Source organism: Psammomys obesus, unplaced genomic scaffold (assembly GCF_907164565.1).
Source record: "Psammomys obesus unplaced genomic scaffold, mPsaObe1.curated_primary_1811, whole genome shotgun sequence".
NCBI lineage: Eukaryota > Metazoa > Chordata > Mammalia > Rodentia > Muridae > Psammomys > Psammomys obesus.
In genome coordinates this window covers 566,590-581,282 of record NW_026596176.1, presented here as the reverse complement: position 1 = coordinate 581,282, position 14,693 = coordinate 566,590, and positions in this window count along the sequence as shown.

Below are 14,693 nucleotides of genomic sequence, written 5' to 3'. Positions count from 1 at the left end.
GGGGGGGGGGGGAACAGTTTGGTACCAAGCGTAACCGTTTCCAGACAGTGAACCCCGGTAAAATGAACCATGAGTTAGGTTTTGTGGAAGAAGGAAGAAGGCTGGGGCCTGGACCTATGGGGATTGAGGAAAGAAGGTGAAGTACTGATTCCTGATTCTGAGGGAGGAGGATGGAACCTGGACCCCTGGATCTGAAGGAAAAGACGGGTGCTGGCTTTAAAATAGGACACATACTGCCCAGTGGGATGGCTCATGGGGTAAACGCATTTGTCACACAAGCTTTGCAACTTGTGTTTCATTCCTAGAACATGGTGGAAAGATAAAACTAACTCCCAACGCTGTCCCCTGACCATGGCACGAATGTGCCCACTCCCACACATTTAGACACGATAGATAGATAGATAGATAGATAGATAGATAGATAGATAGATAGATAGATAGATAGATAAATGTTTAAAACATACTAAAGCACTAGTGTCTAGAAGAGCAGGGGAAAAGGAAGGAAGATGGACAGAAGGAAAAAAGTTAGGAAGAAAAAAAAACTATAGATTGTGAGCAAATGCATCCTGTGGCTAGAAAACTTCCCAGCACACTTGATATCTGATTTGTCTTCATGAAGGCATCAGTGAGATAATACTTTTTGATTATCAGATTGGCAACATTGAAAATTACGGTAAGTATTCGGTGTCGGCAAGGACTGGGAGAAACTCCCCGTTGGCGGGAGTCAATTATACAGGGTTCCTGAAAGTCTTGTCAGGTATCTGCCACAGGACCGTCCATGCATCACTTGACCCAGACATTCCCTCTGTAAGAAGCTCTGCTTAGGGGATGACTGGCCATTCCAAATAGAGAAGAAAGAGCCGGCAGCCTTAATGTGCATTTGGGAATGCTCCCTCACAACGTCTTGCAACAATTATTGACCACGTCTTGTGTTCTAGACACAGTTACTGACTTCAGTCCTTGTCCCCACAGTTCTCCTGATGTCACCATTAACAGGTCATTCCCCTTGGGCTGGAAGGGTGGTTCAGTGGTTAAGAGCCCTTGCTGCTCTTGCAGAAGGCACCAAGTTCAGTTTCCAACACCCACATGGCAGCTCACAATCACATCTACCTCCAGTTTCAAGGGGTCAGACTCCCTCTTCCCAGTCACAAGTACTGCCCAAAAATAGCACCCAGACATTCAAGCAGATAACCATCCACACACATAAAATAAGTCAATAAATGTTATTAAAAAGAGTAAGCTTGGGGTTTTTTGTTTTGTTTCGTTGATTTTTTTTTTTTTTTTTTTTTTTTTTTTTTTTTTTTTTTTTTTTTTTAGACAGGATTTCTCTGTGTAACAGCCCTGGCTTTCCTGAACTTGCTTTGTAGACAAGGCTGGCCTCGAACTCACAGAGATTCACCTGCTTCTGCCTCCCAAGTGCTGGAATTAAAGGCATGTGCCACCACACCTGGCCTAAAAAGAGTGTTTGTAATACATCTGAGTTCCTGCACTTACCACAAATGTGAGGAGGTGTCCTTAGTTAGGGTTACTATTGCTATGGTAAAACACCATGACAAAAAGGAAGTTGGGAGGTTTATTAGAATAGATTACAGGCCGTGGTCCAGCTAGTCTAACGATGGCAGTCTACCAATGGCCAAGGAATCCGATAGCTGTTCAGTCCATGAAGCTAGTCTTCAGTGTATGACAGAATCCTGAAGAAATGTGCTCCAATACCAGTGAAGTGGACTTGAAAAGAGCATGATTGAAAAAATGACATCTGAGCCAGACGTGGTAGTGCATGTCTGTAAACCCAGCACTCCAGGAGGCAGAGGCAGATGGATCTCGGCGAGTTTGAAGCCAGCCTGGTCTACAAAGCTACTCCTGGACAGCCAAGGCTACACAAAGAAAACTTGTCTTGAAAAAGAAAAAAGTGGCATCTGGAATTGGGTATTGCTGTGACAGACCTGGCCATGTGTTTTGGAAAAGATTGTTGAAAGGACCTTGGAACTCGGAGCTAAAAAGGCCTTTGAGTGTTGAGAGCTTAGTGGGATATTCTGTAGAAGCTTGGAAGATAAGAATGTTGAGAGCAAGCCAGTAAGCAGCACTCCTTCATGGCCTCTGCATCAGCTCCTGTCTCCAGGTTCCTGCTGTGTTTGAGTTCCTGTCCTGAGTTCCTGTGATGATGAACACTGATATGGAAGTGTAAGCCAAATAAACCCTTTCCTCCACAATTTATTTTAGTCATGGTGTTTCATTAAAATAGTTCCCCTAACTAAGAAAAAAGAAAGTTGTGGAATAAGCCACAATGGTGACTTTTTTATTATTGTTTTGTTGTGTTTGTTTGTTTGGGTGTCTTGTAGTTCAGGCTGGTCTCTAACTCACCATGTAGCTGAGGACAACCTTGGGTGCACTCAGCCTAAAATCATCTCCTGCTAGGACAGAATCCTATGGAGAAGGCCAGTTAGTCCTCTCAGCTGCCCTAGGATTGCAGCCACTCTGCCACAGACAATGCACAAACACAGCATGGCTGTGTTGCAATAGAGCTTTAGTTAGAAAACAAGCAGAGGGCCACAGTTTGCCAGGCCCGACCATGCAATTTGGAAAGATGACAAGTCATTTGTGTTCACAAGAACCTGATCTATAGTGAGTCTGGAACATGGCTGGCCAGAGGTTATTACAGAGAGAAACATGCAAACAAACTCCTGCTTTTTAAGGCCTCCTACCCGATTCCCAGACACACCCGAGGTAGATGAAATGTCTTTGTGGACTCAGGTTGGCTGGGCACCCTTTGCCAAGGTTGAGGTTGTCAAGAAGAAAGCAATGCACGCTGGGTGCTGTCCCAGGTGCTGAGAGGATTCTCCCACAGGGTCCCCAGATTTCCTCAGGGCAGAAGCCTCAAGGCACCCAGTAAAAGTCTCTCTCAGTCCCCTCGCTTGTCTCTACCTCTCTCTCCATCTCTTACTCTCTCATCCACCTCCAGCACTTTTTTTGAAACAGTGCCTCTTGTAGCCCAGCCTTGCTCAGACTTTGTAGCTGAGGGATGACCCTGAACTCCTGATTCTCCTGCCCGCACCCCAAGGTCTAGAATTATGAGCTTACACCACCACACTTGGTTTGTACAGTGCTGGGGCTCCTGACTGAGCATCCCAAGGGAGGGAAACTTACCTATTTCACACAGTGCTGGGAATCAGAGTCAGGGCTTCATTCACACCTGCTACACTAGAACTCTACCAACTGAGCTACCTCCTCAGCCCCCAGAGTGGCCCTTGTTTGAAGCTACTGGATAATGGAGTCACAGGTCAGGGCCATAGCAAGTAAAAACAAGTATTCTGTTCATCAGTACACCTTGTTAGAATATGAGCAAACTCTGTCAGGCCCTGAAGGCCCTATGTTGACACTCCAGCCCCTTTCCCCTCACCACCATGGCCAAACTCAGTCTCCCACTATGGCCTGCATCTTGATAGCTGGGAAAGGCAGTTTCTAAAGAGAAAGCATCCTTGTCTGAACAAACAATTCCAGGAATTTCACACTTGCATGTAGCTCCCTGAAGCTTCATTAGCTTTTCCAACTCTCCTATATAAACTGCGAGTACCCCTTCCCCTTTTGGCAGACACTCCTTCCCTGCTGTGTTGACCCTCGCTGTTTTAAAATAAACAGTCCATACTGCTGAGGTCAGTCTCCGGTGTCTTTTCTGCCTCCCATCCCCTTCAGCTGCCTCAGAAGTTGAACATACCACACCCCATGCAGCCCACTCATATTCCAGTAACCAGAGAAAAGAAAGGGGAAAAGAGATGGAGGGACAGAGGCTGGGTGTGACAGGAGTGACAATGGAAAGAAGAAAGTAACAAAAGGAGAGTTGGTGATGGTGCCTGCCAGGACTGCAGAACCTGGGCAAAGACAGGCTGGGGGAAACCCTGAGGAGGGCAGAGGAGGCCTCTCCAGTGAGGCGAAGTACCCGGCCAGGAAGGGAGCTCCCAAATGTGAGAAGAGCTGGGCAAAAGGGATGCCTCTGAGGTGGGGAGGAGGGAGCAGCCTGATTTTGAGGTGAGGTTGCAAAATGGAAAAGATAAGGCTGTAGTCCTAGGAAAAGAACCAATTGTGGCTTAAAGGCCAGACTGTAAAGCTTGCCTGTGGCTCAGAGGGTACTGGGGAGCCAGGGAGGAGTTTTCAGCAATGAAAGGGCATAAGTAAGATGGTTGTTTTCATGAAAGGGGAGGTGTTTGTTCATTTCATTTCTGAGGGTTCACTTTGTTTTTTGTTTGTTTTGGTGTGAGGTGTGTGTGTGTGTGTGTGTGTGTGTGTGTGTGTGTGGTTTTGTTGTCACTGCTGTTTTCTGGCTCAGATTTAGAATATGGACTGAAGAGGGGCAAAAGAGCAGCTCTAGCGTCAGGTACTTCTCCATATGTCTAGCTGCACACCGGTATCCACTCCGCCCCTTGTTCATGGTACTGGGGCTGGCACCAGAGCAGTCCCCACCCATCTTCTTTCTTCCTCCTGGCTGGAAGACAGTTGTGGTGGCAGCCACTGGCACAACCATCTGGATTCCCAAGCTGGAAGCTATGCATTAGTCCATTGCTTACCCACGGATTTTCACGGTTTCAGATACACAATGTCAACTTTGGTTCAAAATATTAAATGGTAAATACATTGTAAGTTTTGAGTTGTGTCATTCTGAGTAGCATGATAAAATCTGGAGCCTTCTGAATGTGACTGTGCTGTGTCTGCTACCAGCATTGAGCTCCAGGACAGACACTCTGGGCTGTTTTGTTCATATCTCTATCCTGGAACATACCACAATACCTGGAATTTTAAAAAAAAGGGTGGGGCTTAATAAGCATTTTGTGAGGAAACATCTTGAATGAATAGCCAGAAAAAGTTCAGAGCAGATATGGAAACACAGAATGTATCTCTCAACTCTCAACAGAGAAGCTTCTATTTACAGTAGATGGGGATTCAAGGTACAGAGACTGAAAACCTGTCAAGGTGCAAAGAATAAGAGATTACAGAGTACTCAGTCCAAACCTGAATATCTACGTACACAACTCAGGGATCATTGTGGAAGAGGGGTGAGAAGAGTGTAAGACCCAGCGGCTGTCAGTGACCACAAAGATCAGTGTCTTCCGGACAGGGATGCTGAGTGTGTGAACTCACTGTGACTATGAGTGCATGAGCATGACCCGTGCAAGTTCAAGCTAGACCAAATACCACCATGAGGAGAATGGGTGGATGTAAAGTCTACTAGCGAGGAACTATTGGCTATTGATAGGTGGGGCAAAGACAGTCAGGCAGCCGCAGTCCAGTGGAAGGCCACACATCCAAGAATACCTGGTAGCGTAAAGTTGACTTGATAGGTGGGGGTGTTCTGCCCAGTTCACGAACCCCCAAAGACCAGGAATAAGCAGACTCCGCTGTAAATACATGAGGGTCTTTTTATTGTAAATTACAAGCTGCAGCTTGGGCCCACACACCCCCACTGCCGAAGTGGTGGGAGCCGAGCGCACCGTGCCCAGGTTAGTTGGGTGATTTAAAGATTCTGGTCCATCCCAGCATGCCCAAGGCAGGGGCGATTCCTGCCTGGCAAGCATCTATTGGTCAAAACTCTGCATTTTGAATCTATTGGCTATAGGAAGGTTTCCAGACCATTAATGACCAGGTGTCCCTCCCTAGGGGGATGGTCCAGTTTCCTAGCAACTGTATCTCTAGTGGGTGGGGAAAGAACGCAGTGAGGTGGCTCTTCCCCTCAGTGAATTACTAAACTTCTTTATGGTACCTACTTTAGGTCTTAATAATAGCTGCTAATTTATCTTTTGGTCTCTCAGGGGAAGAGAGGACACAAAGGTGGCTGGGTAGGGAAGGGTGGGTGGGTCTAGAAGGAATTGGTGGGGAGGTATATATGATCAAAACACGTATAAGATTATCAAAGAATTAATTTTAAAGGTTCTCAAAAGAAGTTCAGATCGAGTCTAGGATTCTAAAGTACCTCTCTGGCATGTGTGAGGTCCTAGGTGTGATTACCAGCGCTGTACAAGCCAGGCTTGGTAGGGTACCCGTGCGATTCAAGTGCCCAGACATAGAAATAGGAGGATCACAAGCTCAGTGTCATTCTCAGCTACACAGCAAATCTGAGGTCAATCTGGGCTTGAGACTCTGTCTCCCAAAAATTAAAGTAAGAAAGAAGAAAGACAGGAGGAAAAGGTGGGAAGGAAAGGGAAGGGAAACTGAGGCTGGAGCTATTAAAGCAGGTACAGGAATGAAGCAGTACCTATCCACAGAGCCTACCCATTTGTGTCACTTCATGTCATCTTGGTTCCTGAACTGTTTGTTCATTCCTCGGTTGGGCTCTTTGTCATTGGCTGACCCAGCACTTGCTTAACCACAGTCCAAGCTGTTGATCTGTCTTATCAATCACACAGGGAGGCCCTGCTAGCAGCTGTAGAGGCAGGTACTAGAAATTACACCCATTTTAGAGAGGAAGAAACTGAAAGCCAGGAGCTCAAAAAGAGAAGCTCACCCTTGCTGCAACCCACACCCACACTGGGGTCTGGCCACCCCAACTGCTACCGGCCTCCTTGAAAGGCCAACTCTTCCAGTTTCAGTCAGTGGCTGCTGGGACAGCCTCACCTTCTGTCCCTCCCACATAACAAACAGTCCCTGCCACCAACCTGCTCCTCCGCCTCCCTCTGCCAGCCAGGCCAGTTCTGGAGCTCCAGTCAAGCCTCCAGGGTGCAGCCCCCTCTCAGGCTGCTCCTGTCAGGAGCTAACTCTGGGGAATCCTGCTTGTCCTCAAAGCTTAATGGGGTACCCAGGCACCACACCCGGTTCGCTCTGTGGCCCAGACTGGCCTAGAACTCATTGTGCACCTGAGACTGTCCAGGCCTTGAGCATGCCCTGGGCCTCCTGCCTCTGCCTCCTCACACTATCACCTGGGCCTGCCTGCCTCTGCCTCCTCACGCTATCACCCGGGCCTGCCTGGTGCAAACAAGAGGTCCCACAACATGCACATGTGCTCAGCCGTAACTGAACTCCAGGGTTATTAACAATAAAGTAAGAAGACTTGAAGTCAGGAAGGAGACAAGTTGGCGGGTCTTGGGCAGAGTTGGAGGGATGGAGGGGCATGAATAAGATCAAAATAGAGCCAAGCATGGCAGTGGCCAACGTATGCATTCCAGAACACCCAAAGCAACTTAGTAAGAATTTATTTGAAAAATAAATAAAAGTATGCGTACACACATGAAATTCTCAAAGAATAGATAAAAATACTATTTTAGAAAAGAAGTCTTGCTGGGCCATAGTGGCACTAGCACTTGGGAGGCAGAGGTGGACAGACTGCCAAGGTCCAGGCCAGCCAAGTCTACAGAGTGAGTCCCAGAACAGCAAGAGCTCCACAGAGAAGCCCTGGAGAGAGAGAGAAAAAAAGAGAGAGAGAGAGGAAGTCTTTCCTTGTTTAGTACTAGCAATAGAACCCAGAGCCCTCCACGTGCAGGCAGACTTCTAAAGCTGAGCCTGTCTCACTGGTGGACTCTAAGCAGATGTTCAACCACTTCAGCACGGCCCCAGCCCCCGCTGTTAAGAGTCCAGACCAGTGTTTTATCACTGAACCAAACTCTCAGCCCCCAATTGAGCTACGTCCCCAGCCACAGGGGCCAAACCCACTTGAGCCCCTCAGTCACAGCTTGAGCACCCATCTTGACTGCCTTCGGCCACAGCTCCCTACTCATCCACTACTCACCCATCTCTCACAGCCATGGCCACGCCTCTTCGGATTTCATCCACCAGCCTCCTTAGGGACTGCCTTCCCCAGCTCGAAATCTCTGCACATTCCTCAAAATCCAGGTCAACACTGGGACACCACCCTGGGGAGCCTTTCCTATCCACCCCAGACAAACAACTGGCTCTGCTGCCTCTCTTCACACCATCACTTCACCGCTTCCCTGAGAGCTTTCCTTCAGCGTGGAGCTGTGTGCTCCGATGTGTGGTTTGCCGTTTAGTTTCTTAGTTTAATATCACTATGGATGTTTGTTTCTCACCAGGTTGTTGCTTTATTGTGTGTGTGCCTGTGTGCATGTGCATGCATACATGTGTGTGTGCTTGCAGGAGTGCCTGTGTGTATGTGTGGTTGTGTGTGCGCATGTCTGAATGAGTGCTTGTGTATGTGCTATGTATGTGGGTGTGGGTGTGCACTTGGGTGAGTGCCACACTGCGCATGTGAAGGTCAGAGCACAACTTTCAGAGATTGCTCCTCTCCTACTACCATGTTTTCTGGGGATCTGACTCAGGTCGCCAGTGTTGCGGCAGGCGCCTTGGCCCACTGAGCCATCTCACCAGGTCAGTTAACTTGTTAACTGTGCACAACTACATCTGTGTAGAAGCCAAAGGACTCTTTTCAGGAGTCAGTTCCCTCCTGCCACTGTGAGGACCCCAAGGACTAGACTCATGTGATCAGGCTTGGCAGCAGCTACCTTTACCCACTGGTCTCATGAAGCCCAGGCTGGCAGCAAACTTGGATATGAAGCTAAAGATGACTTTATATTTTTGATACACCTGCCTCTGCATTCTGTGATTACAGGTATGCTCACCATGCCTGGGTTAGGCAGTGCTGGGAATTGAACCTGGGGCTTTGTGAATGCTAGGCAAGTAATTGGCCAGCTAAGCTATAGCCTAGCTCCTGTTCTTCCTCTTCTTCTTTTCCTTCTCCTTCCCCTTCCCCTTCTTCTTCTTCTTCTTCTTCTTCTTCTTCTTCTTCTTCTTCTTCTTCTTCTTCTTCTTCTTCTTCTTCTCCTTCTTCTTCATCTTCTTCTTCTTCCTCTGCTGCTGCTGCTGTTGATGGTGATGAGTCAGGGACTCTCTAAGTAGCTCATACTGGCCTTCAATGTATGGCAATCTTCCTGTCTCAACCTCCAGTGCTGGGATGACAGACATGGACCACCAAGCACAACCTCAATTTAAAGTCCTACTACCACAAGCATCCTCTAGAGCATGTGAGCTGTCCTCGTATGCCCTCTACCCAGCCCGATGACCTGAGTTCAATGCTTGGAACCCACATAATGGAAAGACAGAACTCACTCTCACAAATTGTCCTCTGACCTTCACATGCATGCTGTGGTATTCATACCAGGACACACTCGCATGCTGGCACACGTGTGTACACACAAATAAGTAAGTAAAATATTTTAAAATGTTTGGTGTTTATCTTTTTTTCAAGATTCTTTTAAAGATCTGTCTATGCATGTGTTTGCATATGGGTTTGTACATGTGAAGGCAGAGCCCACTCTGGGCCTGACTTCACGTTCCTGCCATGACTCTCCTCATAGAAGGAGCTGTTTTGGGGATTTGCCATAGAACAGAAGAAAGCTAGAACAGAAAGCCATTCGGTTGATCAGAGAAGACATTTGATCCTCACATAAACCCCTCAAGCATCCATTAAGTGCTTTTTCTGGGGACAGACACGATGTCCCTGTCACCCACACTCATGCACACACACAGACTAAGACTATGTATGTAGATGGGGTGCATTTGTCAATAAAACCTTCCTGCTGAGGGAAAGGGTAAGGCAAAAATTAGCAGTCCGAACTGAGAATAGAGCCCAGGAGCTGGAGAGATGGCTCGGAGGTTAAGGGCATGTGAAAAGCTCTTCACAAGAACCAGAGTTCAGGTACTGAGAGACAGTTCAGTAGTTAAGAGCACTGGCTGCTCTTCCAGGGGTTCTAAGTACAATTCCCAGCACCCACATGGTGTTTCACAACCATCTATACTGGGCTCTGATGCCCTCTTCTGGCATGCAAATGACCAACAGATAGAGCACACATATATGTAAAATAAATAAGTAAATAAATAATTCTTTTTTAAATGTTTTGTTTAAAAAAAAAAGAAGAAGAAGAAGAAGAAGCCAGAGTTCAATTCCTAACATCCACTTTGGGAAATCTGATGGCTCTGGCTTCCTTGAGTGCCTGCACACACTCACACAGAGACACCAACACACACACATGATTAAAAGTAATGAAAATTAATCTTTTTAAAAGAGCCCAGTCCAGCATGCCTGTAATCCCAGGACTCAGGGAGGCAGAGTCAGGTGGATCTCTGTGTGCTCAAGGCCAGCCTGGTCTACAAAACAAGTCCAAGACAGTCAAGAATGCACAGAGAGAGAGATGTGTCACACACCTTTAATCCCAGCACTGAGGAGGTAGAGGTAGGTGAATCTCTGAATTCAAGGTCAGCCTAGTCTACAGAGCAAGTTCTGTGACCAGAGCTACACAGAGAGGCCCTTTCTTAAACACACACACACACACACACACACACACACACACACACACGAAAGAGAGAGAGAGAGAGAGAGAGAGAGAGAGAGAGAGAGAGAGAGAAAATAGAACCCAGGTCCCCCCAGCAGGCTCTACCACTGAACCACACTCCGATCCCTCACTGGGGGGTTCTAGGCAGGTGCTCTACCACTGAGCCACAACCCTAGTCGCTTACTGGGGAATTCTAGGAAAGTGCTCTTCTGCTAAATAATGCCCCTAACAACCCTTTTATATTTTATCTTAAGATAAGTTTTACTAAGTTGTCCAGGCTCTTGGCAGACATTGAATTTTCAGTCCCGCTGCCTCAGCCTCAGGATTTCAGGCCTAAGGCCAACTGGGAGCTAGTTTTCTGTGAGCTAAGTTTTCTGTGTCCAAGCAGACATATGCTTCTGATAAGCAGTCCCTGTTTCATGACTCCACCCACCCTGATAACCAGCCATAGTTCTCCTTACCTGTGAGTTTGATTTTTTTCTCCCATGGCAGGATTTCCTCATGAAGGGGGTATGAGGTAAGAGTGGAGAGGGTAGAGATAATGCAAGTTCAAGAGTCAATACACCAAGGCCTTACATTTGGTACTTGGAATGAATTCCAGTGCAAAAGGAAAATTCCACCTCTTGAACTACAGTGAACCAGGGTGGACATGAGGCAAGACACAGAGAGGGAGATTATCAGCTTCACCAGAGGCCTTCCTCGGCTGGATGAGCAGGCATGGGGGTGAAAAGGCTTCTTCAAGGAGAGACTCCTCTGGTGAGTTTCCCAGAGAGACATTTACAACCTCCACCCTGGACTGTCTGAGTCAGGCTAGCCATGGGTGGAAGCCTCACTTGAATTTGGGAGCCAAAGTTATAGTTTAGAGAGAGGGAAGGGTTTCCTTGCTGCCAAGAAAGAAGAAAAAAACTCTTTGCTCTGGAATGAGGGTGGGGAGTCAGGTTTCAGTGTTACGCATACTGCACACAATCAGAAGCAGTAGTGGGTAGAAGGAATGGAGGGTGGGGTGGACTGTGGGAAGGACTTCTCTGCTCCTCAAAGAGAAGCAAGGCTCAGCCCTCCACCCTCAGACACTGGAGTGCAGGCCCCAGTCCTCCTCCCTCAGACCTGGAGTCCAGACCCCAGCCTTCTCCCTCAGACCCTGGAATGCAGACCCCAGTCCTCCTCCCTCAGACCAGAAGTCCAGACCCCAGCCTCCTCCCTCAGACCAGAAGTCCAGACCCCAGTCCTCCTCCCTAAGACCCAGAGTCCAGACCCAGCCTCCTCCCTCAGACCCTGAGTCTAGACCCTAGTCTTCCTCCCTCAGACCCAGAGTCCAGACCCCAGCCTCCTCCCTCAGACCCTGAGTCCAGACCCTAGTCTTCCTCTCTCAGACCCAGAGTCCAGACCCCAGCCTCCTCCCTCAAACCCTGAGTCCAGACCCCAGCCTCCTCCCTTAGACCCAAGAGCACAGACCTCAGACCCTGGAATCAGAGTCCCTGGATCAAAACCAATAGCTTTCTCAGACAGTTTTGATCCCTACACATAAGAAAGGAGCCTGGGCTGAGCCAGGTCTGTGTTTGTGTCCCATGCTGGGTTCCTGAGCCCTTCTGATCTGGCCTGTCACTCTAAGCCTGGGTTGTTTCCTACACCCATGTGGTTCATACCTGTCTACATCTTCCTTCACACCCTTACACATACAAAAGAGCTCAGAAAAAAAAAAAAAGTGAGCTGATAAGAACACTAACAGGAACAAAAATAAATTAAAAAGAGCCATATGAGACCACCTATTCCTGTCTGTAGCATGAGACCCTTACAGCTGAGACTGCGTTCTGCCCTGAAGCTTTGCCCCCAGATCCTCTTCAGCCCCTATTCTGTGCTCCTAGCCACTCTGACCATCAAACTGGCCATCCAGGTGACTTACCCCCTCTTCTCACAGGAAGTCTACAGTGGCCAGGGTCCCCTTTGAAAAACACCCATAGAAAAACAGTCAGCGATCTTAGCACCCAGTCCTTGGCATGCCAAAGCTCACATTGTGAGGAGGAGAGACACAAAGTAAACCCAATGAACAGATAACAGCATTAAGGGGAGATGTCTCAGTGGGTAAAGTACTTATTGTGCAAGCATGAGGACCCGAGTTCGAATCCCCAGCACCCATGTAAAGTTGGGTGGGTATGATATCGTGATTCCAGAATCTCAGTGTTTCTGCAGTAAGATGGGAGACAGAGACAAGAGAATTCCCTGCAGGTTGTAGGCCAGCTACCCTGGTATACACAGTGGTGAACAACAAAAGAGACCCTGTCTCAAACAAGATGGAGGGAAGGGCGATACCTGAGGTTGTCCTCTGACCTCCATTTACACAGCGCGACAAATGTGCACTCCCATTTACAAGTGTGCATATAAGTGTGCCCATGAATGTGTGAACACATACAAGCAAGTAAATGCAAAAACCTTTTTATACAATCTCTAGTCTCAGTCATTTTTTCTACAAGAGACATGGTATCATCTCTCTGCTTTGTGGCTGAATAGCACTCCATTGTGTTCACATCCACATTTTCTTTATTCATTCAATCACTGACAGGAGCTTAAGCCAATGGCACAACTTGGTTTTCATAAATGGCGTTGGGCAAATATCTGAACACACCAGGCTTCGGTTTCCTCATCTTGGTAAAGACCAACACTCACCATGGGTTTGGAGAAGAAATGATACATGCAGGTTAGTCACAGAGGACCACGCTCCGGAGAAGTGTTTCAACAGGGCACCTCAGAAAGGTGTTTGTGCTCATTTATGCATGTGTCAGCTGTGCCGCACTTTCTGTGTGGGATTGGATTTTGTCGTCATTATCACTGTTGCTTGAGCTCATTGTAGCCCAGGCTGGTCTCAAACTCACTGTGTGTCTGGGGATGCCCTTGAACTCATGGTCCTCCTGCCTCCACCTTCTTAGTTCTGGGGTCACAGGTGTGTGCAGGCATGACCAGTTTATGTGGTGTGGGGACTGAACATGAACGGCCTTCACGTTTGCTAGGCAAGAGTGTGGCGGCTGCACTACATCTTAGGACAAGGTCTCACGCGTAGCCCAGGCTGGCCTTGAACTTACTTCATAGCTCATGCTGGCCTCAAACTCACTCACAGGAGTGAGCCAGCACATCCAGCTTTGTCAGAGGTTCTGAACCTGTAGGTCATGACCCCTTTGGGGATCACATTTCAGATATTCTGCATATCAGATACTTAGTCTGCAATTCATAACCATAGCAAAATTACAGTTATGAAGTAGCAACAAAATAATTTTATGTTGAGGTCACCCCAACATGAGGAACTGTATTAAAGAGTTTCAGCATTAAAGGCTGAGAACCACTGTGCTAGGTATTTAATGAGACAAGTCTTTTTTTTTCTCATTAACTTATTTATTTAATCATTTTATAGCCTAATCACAGCCCCCTTCTTTCTTCTCCCCCAGCCCTACGCTCACACCCCTCCCCAATTCCCCTCTCCCGTCTCTGAGAAGAGGGGCCCCCTGTGTACCAACCCGCCCTAGCGCATCCTAAGCACATTCCCTCCCACCGAGGCCAGAGACAAGTCTTAACCCTCAGGTCCACGGGGGATGATGGAGGCAAAGCTTCCAAAGGAGATGGAAAAGAGTAGACAGAGTCTAGAGCCAGGGAGAAGGCAATTGTGGATAGGCGTCCCAGGAGGCAGGATGCATGCCGGCCCTGGAGACACAGTCCGTGTTTCTTCTCTTTTTCCACACACACTTTTTTGGTGACCTACCTGTAAGAACAAGTGGCCCAACCACTCCACACCTTAACTTCCTCACCAGTCAAGAGGAAATCCACCCTGTGCCCCCACCCCCAGCGCGGAGGAGGACTCAAAAACGTTGTAAGGAGGAGCTTTTCACTCAGATGCCTGAACAAGTGTGACTGCAAGTTGTTGTTATGCTGTTGTTACAACAGACACACAGAATTTCCGGGATCCCCTACAGCCGACCCGCCCCCGCACTTGAGTCTGTGTGCCAGCCCCACCCCTGGGCCAGCCCCGCCCCCGAGCCACCTCAGCCCTGCAGTGCCAGGTGAGCGCTCAGGTATGCAGGAGCCGCAGGGCCTGGGAGGCCAGAGCACAAGGGAGGGCGAGCTGAAGGCTGACAGCCAGACAGAGCCAGCTGGCAGGTGAGGAGGCTGGAACGCCAGGAGGGGCCAGACCCCTGTGTGAGGGAGGGGAGAGCTGGGGCAATGATTTCAGGGAGGAAAGCTGGAGCCTGGACCCTTGGGTCTGAGGGAGGAGGGCTGAGGTCTAAACTCTTAGATATGAGACAAGGTGCCCCCTGAACCCCTGGGTCTGAGAAGGAGCGGAGGTCTAGACTCTAGATCTGAGAGATGAGGTCCACCCTGGACCTCTGGGTCTGAACAAGGAGGGCTACGGTCTAGACTTTTGGATCTGAGGAATAAACTTCTCAC